This window comes from Macaca thibetana, chromosome 15 (genome assembly GCF_024542745.1).
Source record: "Macaca thibetana thibetana isolate TM-01 chromosome 15, ASM2454274v1, whole genome shotgun sequence".
In the NCBI taxonomy this organism is placed as follows: domain Eukaryota; kingdom Metazoa; phylum Chordata; class Mammalia; order Primates; family Cercopithecidae; genus Macaca; species Macaca thibetana.
The window spans coordinates 89,925,391-89,938,542 of NC_065592.1; the positions used below are offsets into that span (position 1 = coordinate 89,925,391).

The 13,152-nt window shown below is 41.8% G+C and overlaps 1 protein-coding gene and 1 pseudogene across 1 annotated transcript in view; one reads left to right on the plus strand and one right to left on the minus strand.

Moving 5' to 3' along the window:
* Positions 1-13,152, minus strand: part of GNA14 (G protein subunit alpha 14) — a 221,317-nt gene that overhangs the window by 140,592 nt on the left and 67,573 nt on the right. The gene's annotated exons all lie outside the window — the stretch shown is intronic.
* Positions 12,447-13,013, plus strand: LOC126937554 (nuclear transport factor 2-like; annotated as a pseudogene).

Below are 13,152 nucleotides of genomic sequence, written 5' to 3' on the forward strand. Positions count from 1 at the left end.
TTATTTAGAGATGATCCTGCCAAACAAATCAGCAAGTACAAATACGTTATAAATCTAAATCTGTTATGCAAACCTGGAGGTACGCTTTATGTAAAATGTATTGCTCCCATATGTTTACATTTTACCTAGTCTTTAGGAAGCAAGATTATCAACCTTCTCCAATTTTCAATTTCCATGTTTACAAAAATGCAAATTTTTGCTAACATGATTCATGTTGCAGGGTTGTTTTGTTTTTCTTTTTAGGCTGGAGTGCAGTGGCGCGATCTCAGCTCACTGCAAGCTCTGCTTCCTGGGTTCACACCATTCTCCTGCCTCAGCCTCCCAAGTAGCTGGGACTACAGGCGCCCACACCTGGCTAATTTTTTTGTATTTTTTAGTAGAGACAGGGTTTCACTGTGTTGGCCAGGATAGTCTCGATCTCCTGACCTCGTGATCCGCCCACCTCAGCCTCCCAGAGTGCTGGGATTACAGGCATGAGCCACTGCGCCCAGCTGTTCCAGGGTTTTTTAATGACATATCAATGTAAGATACTCTACAGCCATAAGCTCTTTAGGTAAATTCCAACCCTTATCAGCTTCCTCTGCTGTGAACTTCCAATAAAGAACTTTAACAATCATCCTGGAGTGAATCTGAATCCTGAATTCATTCTCAGTATGCATTATAGCAGGCAAAATGAGATGAGAGCTACAAATAATTACAGTTAATTGTAACTAGTCACCATTTTCTCCTACGAGTTTTTAAAAAAACATGTTTGGGGGGCAGTTTTCCAGAGTAAAGTTATTCTGGCCGGGCGTGGTTGGCTCACACCTGTAATCCCAGCACTTTGGGAGGCCAAGGCGGGTGGATCACCTAGGTCAGGAGTTCGAGACCAGCCTGGCCAACATGGCAAAACCCTGTCTCTACTAAAAATTCAAAAATTAGCCGGCCATGGTGGTGAGCGCCTATAGAACCAACTACTCGGGAGGCTAAGGCAGGAGAATTGCTTGAACCCGGGAGGCAGAGGTTTCAGTGAGCCAAGATTGCACCACTGGACTCCAGCCTGGGTGACAGAGTGAGACTCCATCTCAAAAACAAAGAAACAAGTATTCCATTATGGCCAGCAAAAGTTTGTGATAATGTTCTTGCTCTAAATGATATTTATTGCTCTAAAATGATATTTATTGCTCTCAAAATATCTTGCTCTAAAATGATATTTATTGACTTTCCTATTTTTGGCCTAAAAGATTCTAAATAATTTGTTCTATGGAGGTAGGGAGGAAGAGGAGGAAGGAAGATTAGAAAGAAGGAGGTGGGCTGGGCGGTAAGCTCCCTGAGACAGAGTGGTGTTTCTTGTTTATCACTTTACCTGCAGCTCCCAGAGCAGGTCCTGGCTCACCTAGCATAGCTCAAATACTGCTGAAAGAATGTTAACTGGCCAGGCGCAGTGGCTCATACCTGTAATCCCAGCACTTTGGCAGGCCAAGGTGGGTGGATCACTTGAGGTCAGGAGTTCAAAGACCAGCCTGGCCAACATGGTGAAACTAAAAATGTGGGGGCTCAGATATTTCCAGTGGGAATATAGAATCTCACTCTACTAAAAATACAAAATTAGCCAGGGGTGGTGGCACACGCCTGTAATCCCAGCTACTCGGGAGGCTGAGGCATGAGAATCACTTGAACCCAGGAGGCAGAGGTTGCAGTGAGCAGGGATCATGCCACTGCACTCCAGCCTGGGTGACAGAGCGAGACTCCATAGAAAGAAAGAAATAAAGAGAGAAAGAGAGAGAAAGAGGAAAGAAAGAAAAGAAAAGAAAAGAGAAAAGAGAAGAAAAGAGGGAGGGAGGGAGGGAGGGGAAGGAAAGGAAGGGAGGGGGGAAGAGGAAGGAAAGGAAGGAAGGAGGGAAGAGGAAGGAAAGGAAGGAAGGAAGGAAAGGAAGGAAGGAAAGGAAAAGAAGGAAGGAAGGAAGGAAAGGAAGGAAGGAAGGGAGGAAGGAAGGAAGGAAGGAAAGGAAGGAAGGAAGGAAAGGAAGGAAGGAAGGAAGGAAGGAAAGGAAGAAAGGAAGGAAGGAAAGGAAGGAAGGAAGGAAGAAAATTAAGTTGTTAACTATTAAAAAAGTTACCAAGGTAAAAATATATACAAGTTAAATCCAAATTTTGATTCAGAAATGCAAATTCGGATCTGGCAAATCTGTGGCATGGAATCTGCTGGTGGGGAGGGCAGAGCCCTTCACAACAGTTAACCTGAGGAGGAAAGGCTGACTGGGCTTTCCTAGGTGCAAGAGGTGGGGCAGGATGGTGAAGTCTCTCAGAATTTACAGGCGGGGTACTCCCTGGGTTTGTCCTGCTCATGGGCCACAGAGCTGAGGAGCAGGCTGCAGAGGAGATGGGGCTGCCTTCGGCAAACCCCCTTTAGCTGGTCGTGTGGAGGGAGCAAAGACACAATTGAAACAGCAAAGGTGCACTTCAGAAACCCCTAGGGGGATGCAATTTGGAAAGCGACTGTGATGCCACTTCTGAGATCAGCAGGAGTCTCTGCTACTCAATACTTTCAGGTGGATCTCCAAATCAGACACGTTTTTCAATGCCCAGGCAGAAAGAGCCTTCTATTTAGCCCAGCTTTGACGAGAAACCCAAGTCCCCTATGTTCCTTCTCTTATTCTGTTAAAAGGCTCCACCACCCCAGATGCATTTTAAACTGAATCTCCAGCCCCATGAATCTCTTTTGCCTTTTTTTTTCTAATGGGGTTGGGGAAAAAAGGTTCCCTCCCCACAGAAGGTGGGTTGAACTTACTATTGCTATTAATATATGTTTCAAGCATGCTCTTCCCTTGATCCTGGTTGTGACGTGGTAACTAGCAAGGCGGCCAGGGGGATGCAGTCCTATTAGCACAGCAGCATAGGCAGAGATCATTGGCATTTGGCCGAACATGGGCACTCAAGAAGGAAAATACCTACTGCTGGTGTGCTGCAGCTACTCCTCTCCAGTGCTGGAGGGGCCAGAACTGTCCTGCCCAACAAGTTTCCTGAGCGCCTACTATGTGTTGGGAACTGTGAAACGGCTGTGAACGACAAGGACACAGCTCCTGCTCCCCAGGAGCTTACAGAACGGTCAGCAGGAGACAACTGCACAGGATACCACTCATATAGTGAGTTCTGCCGACAGGGGCTGCTCCAGGGAGGAATTAAGGTGGAAGGAATGAAGGACCCAGGCTATCTGGGGGCTTTGGTTTCTCCCCTGGGTTCAGTACTTCAAGGGCTGTGTCTGGCCCTCTAAAGCGAAAAAGAGTGCCATCTCCTCTTGGAGGAGGGTAGTGGGGGATATATGTTTTTCTTTTTTCTTTTCTTTTTTTTAAGACAGAGTTTCGCTCTTTCACCCAGGCAGGAATGCCATGGCGCAATCTCGGCTCACTGCAACGTCTGCCTTCCAGTTTCAAGCAATTCTTCTGCCTCAGCCTCCCAAGTAGCTGGGATTACAGGTGCGTGGCACCATGCCCGGCCAATTTTTGTATTTTTAGTAGAGATGGGGTTTCACCATGTTGGTCAGGCTGGTCTCGAACTCCTGACCTCGTGATCTGCTTGCCTTGACCTCCCAAAGTGCTGGGATTACAGGCACGAGCCACCACACAAAAATCACAGAGAGGAAAATGTCCATACATTTTAGGACCAAGAATTTTATTTGGATTGATTTTGGTCATTATTGTTTGCTTGGAGGAAGTTGCTTATCTTTAAAGCAAACAAATAAATATATATATTTACTTAATTCTAACAGCATTTCCCCCAATTTTAACAGCTTTATTGAAATACAATCAACATACTATAAATTTACCCATTTAATGTGTACAATTCAATGGTTTTTAGTATATTTACTGAGTTGTGCAATCATCACCATAATCTCATTTTAGAACATCTTATCATGTTTTAAAGAAAGAAACCCCAAAAGAAACTTTGTACCCATTAGCAGCGACTCCTTGCCCCCACCACTGCAGCCCAGGCAACACTAATCTACTTTGTCTCTTTAGATTTGCCTATTCTGGGCATTTCATATGTGGAATCATGCAATATATGTGTTCTTGTGTGTGTGTGTATAATTGGCTTCCTTTATTCACATAATTTTTTAGGTTTATTTATCTGGTAGCATGCATCAGTACTTCATTTTTTTTAATTGCCAAATAATATTCTATTATGGCTATTCCACATTTTGTTTATTTTTTCATCAGATGATAGACATTTGGGTTGTTTCCACTCTTTGACTACTATGGATAATGATGCTATGCAGATAAGTTATCCAGACAAATCTTCCATTCTTCCTCTTTCTTGGGTCAGTCCTACCTTTAGACATTTCTTTTTCCTCCTTTCTTTCATAAGATGAAAGGAAATATCATGTATCCATCATAGTTTTATAGAATACATAAAAAGACACAAATTCCAAGTTGGCCGCAAAAGGTATTTTAGAAGAGAGGCTTTGTTTCAATGTGTAATAAACTGATGTGTGACCTGTGATCCAGTTTTTAAAAATATTTATGTCAGAATCACAATCTGCAATTAGAAACTAAAATTAACTAGCAACAAATAAAATAAATTAGTTTGAATTAGCCAAAGTAATCAAGTTTATCAAAGAAATTAAATATATTAAGCAATAATTAGCCTAAACATCATCCCATGCCTTGAAAAGCTTGCAAAAACTTGGTGTCTGTATGCCTCCTGGGGACTCTGTACATTTTTAAATGAGGTCAGGCCAGATCCAATTAGGATGCTCTGAATGCTTTGGGGTTATAGTTTAATGAGTTACAGCAATAATTTACTAAATGTTCCATTGTGGCTTCATGGAGATAATATTACAGGTAGATAGCATAGGTCTATAGAACTAGCTGATTAGGATTTGCAGAAATAAACTATGAATAGTAAGCCAACAATACACTATCAATGCTAAATAAATACTTAGTGATATTATCTCAGCTAAAATGAGATTATAGGTCACTTTAATACTCTGCTTGAAAGTTATTTTTATCAATCCTTGAATGCTTTCAGAGAATAATCTCTTAAATTTTCTGCATCATAGATGTTGGGTTGCAGGAGAGGGGAGCATTAAAAGTAAAGATCTAGATTTCAGGCAGGGTGCGGTGGCTCACCCCTGTAATCCTAACACTTTGGGAGGCTGAGGCAGGTGGATCACCTGAGGTCAGGAGTTTGAGACCAGCCTGGCCAACATAGTGAAACCCTATCTTTACTAAAAACACAAAAATTAGCCAGACGCAGTGGCAGGCACCTGTAATTCCAGCTACTCAGGAAGCTGAGGCAGGATAATCACCTGAACCTGGGAGGTGGAGATTGCAGTGAGCCGAGATTGCACCACTGCACTCCAGCCTGGGCAACAGAGCGAGATTCCGTCTCAAAAAAAAAAAAAAAAAATCATCTAGGTTTCAGCTTCCACTGGGATACAACTGATCTGTGCTAAAGGGATAAGCTGGCTCAATTTCTCCAGGGCATCTGCAGGCTCCATGACGGTGTGATAGTGGAAGGAGGGTAGGCAAGGGATGAGCAATACACTGAGGGGAAATCTTGCACCAAAATCTCTAACCATGGGCTAGGATGCTAGACATGGGTCAAGAATCATCACAAAGTTCAAAGACAGTGGCCAAATGCAATTAGACTTTCATACCACTTAAGCACTACCCTTTGTTTTTATAACTTCTGTCTGCTTCTCTGTGGTTAATAGACCAGAGGTTAGGGGAAACTTTGGTGTTGGCATGTGACTAACTCCAGAGAAGAAGAGGGTCAGGAGAGAAGGCAGCATATAAGGAGCTTAGAAAAAGAGTAACCATTGTACTATTCATATATATCTACAAGTATCTATGTATCTCTATACATCCCATAACCTCACGTTGTAAACCTCAAATATCCACAACAAAATTTATGTTTAAAAAAAGATACGGGTATCATGCCATGTACCTGTAATTCCAGTATTTTGGGAGGTTGAGGAGAAAGGATCACTTGTGCCATGAGTTCAAGACCAGCCTGGGCAACATAGCAAAAGCCCGTCCCTAAAATTAAAATTAAGCAAAAAAGAGAGAGGACCGGCCGGGTGCGGTGGCTCACACCTGTAATCCCAGCACTTTGGGAGGCTGAGGCGGGCGGATCACAAGGTCAAGAGATCGAGACCATCCTGGTGAACATGGTGAAACTCCATCTCTACTAAAAATACAAAAAATTAGCCAGGTGTGGTGGTGTGCACCTGTAGTCCCAGCTACTCGGGAGGCTGAGGCAGGAGGATGGCATGACCTGGGAGGCAGAGCTTGCAGTGAGCTGAGATCGCACCACTGCACTCCAGCCTGTGTGACAGAGCGAGACTCTGTCTCGAAAAAAGAGAGAGAGAGAGAGAGAGAGAGGACCTACAGGAAACACAGGCAAGCTGCCACTGAACATAAGCAAGAGCATGACACTGAAACCAGTCTCAGCAACAGGACAATCAACCTACACCTCGACGATATTTAAAGTTTGAAGAAAAAGGCAAAGTAAAGTCTAGAGAGATCATTACTTTCAGTGGTTTACTTCCAAATTAAAAAGTTGTTTGATTGGTAATTTCAAAGCCAATGAAGGTTTGTGTTTCCTGCCTTCCCGGACTGCCATGGGTCTGGAGAGGTGATGTGATTAAATACAGGCAGTAGTTTACAGCTAATGATGACCAATGGAAGAAAAAAATATTTCTACAACTTGAAATTCATATATTACATATACTGTTTCTCCTTGCATTTTAAATGTGTAGGGATATGAGGATTAATGTAAGTATATTTCTTTTTTTCACTTGAAATGGGTAGAAACAAGGATTCTCATCAATTGACACTATCAGGAATATTTGTTCATCTTTGAGAGTCTCATTAGGTATAATTAACAGTAGCCATCACATCAGGCAAGCTCTGGAATCTACGTACTTAATATAATATTTTTCTTGTTTATTTGCAGGCAGGCAACCTTCCTCCATGCTGCAGCTATGCTATCTGTGACATGTGGCCTCCAATATTGCTACAACAAAAGAAAAACAGGGGAGTCTTATGTGCCTTGACCCAGATAAGACTCTCTCCTCAGAGTCACATGACTCTAAAATAAGTGCAAGGGAGGTGGGAAAACTTGGCAAGTACTAACTGTTAGCTGCTTCACACCCAACTTCCTATAGAAGAGTAAATCAGCCAGATATCCACCCTATAGGGGGGAAGTAAATAAGGTTGCCAAGAAAACTTTTCTAGAGGAGGATAGTTTGAAATCACTAAGCATAGCTGGAGACACAAGATAATGGTTTCACGCTTCATATCCTTACTCAGTGTCCAGAGTTGGGGCTCTGGCCCAGACAAGGAGTGGCAGGTAGCTGGTATGGCCCCATTTGACTTCATATCTGGCTAGAATACAAGTTTCTCAACTTCAACTCCAATGTCATGAAAACTGGACATTAGCCAGGCATGGTGGTGCATGCCTGTAATCCCAGTTACTTGGACACTGAGGCAGGAGAATAGCTTGAACCTGGAAGGCGGATGTTGCAGTGAGCTGAGATTGTGCCATAGCACTCCAGCCTGGGCTATAAGAGTGAAACTCCATCTCAAAAAAAAAGAAAGAAAGAAAGAAAAAGAAAACTAGACATTACATATTACTTCCTTCTAGAATGAAAGACTCTTATTGAGATATCAAATTTGCCTAAACTTTTCACATGAAAAAAAATTTACTTCCAGGTCTTGCTTGACAGTAAATGTTTATTAACTCTTGTAAATTAAAAATTGCTTGAAGATTTTTTTTTTAAACTATTGATATCGATCTCCTATTTCAGGCCAATTGAGTTATAATGTCTAAAGACAAGCCCAAACAATTATTATTTTTTTTAAGAAGCTGGGTAATTCTTAAAAGCAGTTAAGGTTGAGAGGTTCTATTTCAGATGTAAATCCATCTCATCTCCTACAAATTACCACTTTCTATTGATTTTAAGTCTAAAAAACTTTAAAAAGTATGAGTGCCTAAGACCCACCTCAGATATTCTGATTTAATTGATTGAGTTGTGGGGGGCTGGACTTGGGGATATTTAAAGTTCTTCATGTGATTTTAACAAGAAGCCAACTATAAGAACTGCCATTTTGTGTCAACACAGCCATCCCTAAATCCCCTCACCAGACCAGAGGTGGCATGACCAAAATGGGGTTTTGGGAGAAGGGGGTAGAATCTGCACCGTTGGTGCTATCCATGGTGCTGAAATGGTGTTGCAATGAATTTTTTTATTAGTAACCATGGTGAGCACTTATTGTTTAAAGTATTAAAATATAAAATCCTCTACAGTTGCATTTTTTAAATTGAGAGATGTAAATCTACTGCTAATCACAGAATGACATTCCTATGGATTTTCAATTCAATATCATGGCTTGTTAAGGGAGAGAGATTGACGGATATGGTGAGGGAGGGGCAAGGAGAAGAGAAAGATGTTGAAAGAGAGGGTAATTTGCTGTTTGTCTAGTGATCAGATAGGGCAAAAATAAAGATAGTTATGGCTTGTGCTCTTGGCAAATCCACGTATTTTTATTTTTAGTTGATGATAGTGTACTGAATACTGAATATTTTTAATTTTTAAAAATATCTAAATTTTTACATCCCATCTAAAACTCGAAAGCATGATGTTTATTGTTTTATTTTTCTAAGAATATAGAGTGGCTTTTTTGAGGAAAAGCCTATTTCAAGAGTAACATCTTCATTTTATGCTATGTAACAATACTACCACTGAAGAGTTTCAGTTGATGCATTTGTGTAGCTTCATAAAAAATGGGTTAACATGGTGTCAGGGAACTCTAATCATTAGATATGGCCAGGAGGTTAATGTTTCCCACCTTTCCCTCCACATTCCGTACATCATTATCACAATTAAGTTGCCCAGTCAGTAATTTATTATTTCAGGTCTGAAAATCTATGCTCATTTCCTCAAATTTTACAGAGATGCTCTATGTTCCATGATTCATCCAGCAATGACTTGGTAACAAAGGGTTAAAAGGTTAAAAAAAAAAAAGAATGCTATACACCTTTCCCAATTTATGACTGTTCTCAGAAACAGAGCAAATATTTTCCGGGGTAAATGACATATGACATTATGAAAATATGAGCCTCATATGCTAACCTGAAAATGTCAAATATTTGAACCCCACCTTATCAGCAAATAGCTCAGAAATTTATGCCTCTTCCTTGCTAACCTCTAGCATTTTCCATGAGGTAGTAGTATGTGCATGGACAGAAATCTAGTAAAACACATGGAAACACCCTTTGAAACAGTTATATTCCTGTTTTCTGCAAGCAATTAAAAATTAAGGGCTTTAGGCTAGACACCAGAGGTGCTTGCTAATATGCAGATCCACAGGCTGTTTGAAGAGTTAGTGGGGAAAAATGTCTCTCATTTTAAATTAAAATTACTCAAGAACTCATTTTACTTATTACCAAGCTAAATGAGCTTGGACACCTGAATTTACTGCTTTGGGGGAAAGAAGAGTAAGTTACTGCCCTATATTTTCTTAAATAGTGTACATTCCAAAGAAAGAATTCCAGATAAATTCTATGTTCCCCTAAATGAAAGTTCAGAACTTTACCAATTTGGTTAGTATAACAATAAAATAGAGTTCAGTTCTCAGACCTTGCTTTATCCTCCATCTATATCAATATTTAACAAGTGGGTCTCATAAACTCAAGTCTTAATGGATTCAGGTCAAGATGCTTTCAAAAACAAACACATCTGATCATCCTACAAGGGTGGGGCAGCCCTCCCTCTAGGACTGTCATCAGTGAGACATGACTTCTATTCACCAAAGAGGCTTTCAAGAGCCAGTTTACCATCAACACATGGAGAATCATTTTAGCTTAGCCTCCTTAAACTTCTGATATTCCCCATCTGCAGATTAAACACTCTAAGAACCTTCCTGTTTACTGACCACTTTCAATGAGGGCTCTGTAGAATGGAGAAGCAGGATGACAGAAGGAGTCACAGGAGGTACTTTGGAATTGCTCTTCCCATCAAATGACCTCAAAACTTGTTCTCCCAGTAGTCATGCATTTTTTATGGAAGTGAACAAAGAAATCAAATACTCCTCTCTCACCATTTAAGAGTTAGTATTACTGCAGTATGAAGATACTCATCATCAGAAACCACAGACAATAGGTCAAGGGTTGTCGAGTGAAACCTTGAATGATCATGGCAACAAGTCTTGGCCAGGAGTGGTGGCGCATGCCTGTAATCCTAGCACCTTGGGAGGCTGAGGCGGGCAGATCACGAGGTCAAGAGATTGAGACCATCCTAGCCAACATGGTGAAACCCCATCTCTACTAAAAAAAAATACCAAAATTAGCTGGGTGTGGTGGCGCACGCCTGTAGTCCCAGCTACTCAGAAGGCAGTGGCAGTAGAATTGCTTGAACCCAGGAGGCGGAGGTTGCAGTGAGCTGAGATCACGCCACTGCACTCCACCCTGGTGTCAGAGTGAGACTCCATCTCAAACAAAACAAAAACAAACAAAAAGATTAAGTCTTGCTTGCCTTTTATCTGAGGATCATTGGGCCTGCCCTGCATCAGTGGCCCTGTGATTTCAGTCTCTCACATAACTCTAGAAAACTCTTATTACATCTAGGGCCAATGACAGTTTTATACTGCTTGAAAACGTGTTTAGAACTTGCTTGATATTGTGCTTCCAGTATGAGTCAACTATTGGAATAGATACAATAGTGAAAAATATCAATCTGGAACTAGAAAAGGACATGTTTAGTCACAGGTTGCTACAACCTTGAGATATAGATGAGCACCATATGTCTTAAAACTCATAAAATTTAAAAAATTGAATGAAGATAAAGAATATTTTCATGCAAATCTTTTCATAGCCTCGGTTTACAGACTGTCCTTGCAACATTTATCCAACTTAAAATCTTATCCTCATATTTCCCATATTGTAGTTTGGTTGAAACCTCATTTCTGCACAAATATTGTCCCTATGAAGAAGTAGGCTTCAAATACAAAGAGGATTCATTACCAGAAAAGGGAATTAACCAGCTGGGTAAGAAGGGCAGACACTGTAAGTGCACCTAGAATACTGAGATCCAGTCTTCATTAACAATAAGGACTTCCACTTGATGGGCATCCAAAACACAGACATGTGGACCTAAACAATGCTGTGGCCCTTATCTAGGACTATAGGGTGACACTGGCTATGATGCCTGGGCAACTGCTGGGCCACTGCCTGTGCCCTATTCTCCAGGCCATTTAGCCCTGGGAGGCTGGCAGTGAGCTGCCCGAGATGGGATGAGGATGTCTCTACCCAGGATCTCTGAGATCTAGGGCATCAGTCCCACCCTATGTCATGCCTATAAAGTTGGAATACTGGAGCATGTGACTGGCCCTCAGGCACTGAGAACAAATAAGAGGTCTTCACACTAAGGCTGGGCACAACTGAATGCAAAGGAGCAGAGCAGGTGGAGTTGACAACTGTCTTCAGATGAGAAGACACTGCCAACAAACACCTCAACTATTCTCCCATACCCACAGGCTACTGGGAATAGACCTCTCTGCAGGGCAGGTGTGTATAGGGAAGGGGTTGCCTCAAGTCCTGCCCTTCCCCAACAATAGACAAAGATTTGGAACCAGAGACCAGCTGCTTGTCCGAACTGATACTGGTTCTGGTTTCATGATCGATCAATGACCTTGAGGCACATTCTTTTAATTTCCCCAAAATCTAGTTTCTCCAGTTTTATAAAGTGATGTTAACTTTGCAAATTCAAAGGAAATTTTGATGTCTGCAAGTCCCTGGTCTTGGGCTTTTCAAAGACCCATTGTTCTTCCTTCAGCCATTTAAGGTTACTTTCTACAACTAGATGCTACATTTTCCCCCAGATAGACATTTCAGTGACAGTCTCACCAAGATGCAAAAATAGGCTCAATTTTATGTTTCCTTTAGGTCTGCTGACTCATTTATTTAAGTCAATGGCAAGTCCTAACTTGTTCCATTGTGAAGTGCTTGGACAGAAATTACTGCTATTATAACAGTGATGTTTCTACACTTTCCAGTGATGCCCCTTCCTTGCCACCAATCCTCTTGCTAGGTGATTCATTTCTATCCTTCTCCAATTCCTCTTGGGGGCACACTTTAATCTAGTCATTTATTCATTCAAAATCTATTGAGAACCTATTACAAACCAGGGCTTTGGGAATTTTTGTCTTCTTCTGACAATTTTTAGGTGGGCTGGAAATATTCCAGGCCCACTTGTAGCTTCTTCCATTCTCATTTAATATATAGCACATAACTAGGGTGACCATATGTCCTAGTTTGCCTGGAACAGTCCTAGTTTGTGCCTGTTATGCAAGCATAGATCTCAATAGTGCCTACTTGGGTCATAGACCACTCTCGGTTGCCACTGCCACTGCCGCCATAGTGCCAGCCCCCTGGGTCTCTGCAAGGCCAGGTGATGCTCCAGAATGGGAGATAAGCTGATTTGGGAGCAGACTGAATCCAGCTTCATTCAACATTACTACCAGTTATTTGATAAAGATAGAACCCAAGTAGGTACAATTTACATTGATGCATCATGCCTTATGTGGGAAGGACAGCAATTCCAGGGGAAAACTGCCATTGTGGAGAAGTTGTCTAGCCTTCTGTTCCAGAAAGTCCAGTACAGCATCACAGGAACAGGACCATTAGCCCACATCAGATAGCTGCATCATCAGCCCGGTTGTGGGTGAGCTTAAGGTAGATGAAGACCCCATCACCGGGTTCCACCAGATGTCACTCATGTTCCTATTAAAGAATATCAGTGAAGCTTGGGTTTGCACCAATGACATGTTCAGGCTTGCCCTGCTCAACTTTGGCTGACCTCCTGTCACCCAGGCACTCACACTGTTTCCTCCTCACTCCTCTTCCCAATACTATTCTCACTTCTCCACATGCTCCAAATATCATACACAAATGAGCAGGGCCACAATGGGAGTGCGCACAGTGTGCTGCTGCCACCAAGGTGTTATGCGTGATGTTTGGATGCTAGACTAGTTGCACCTGATGAGAGAAATTTGTATTGTACCAGTGCCTTCCTCAGTAATACAAGTGCATGCAAGTAATATCAAAGGTTGTCTTTTAAAAGAATCTACTGACGAGTTGCTCTAGTAACCCAAAGAAGTGAAGGAGAAA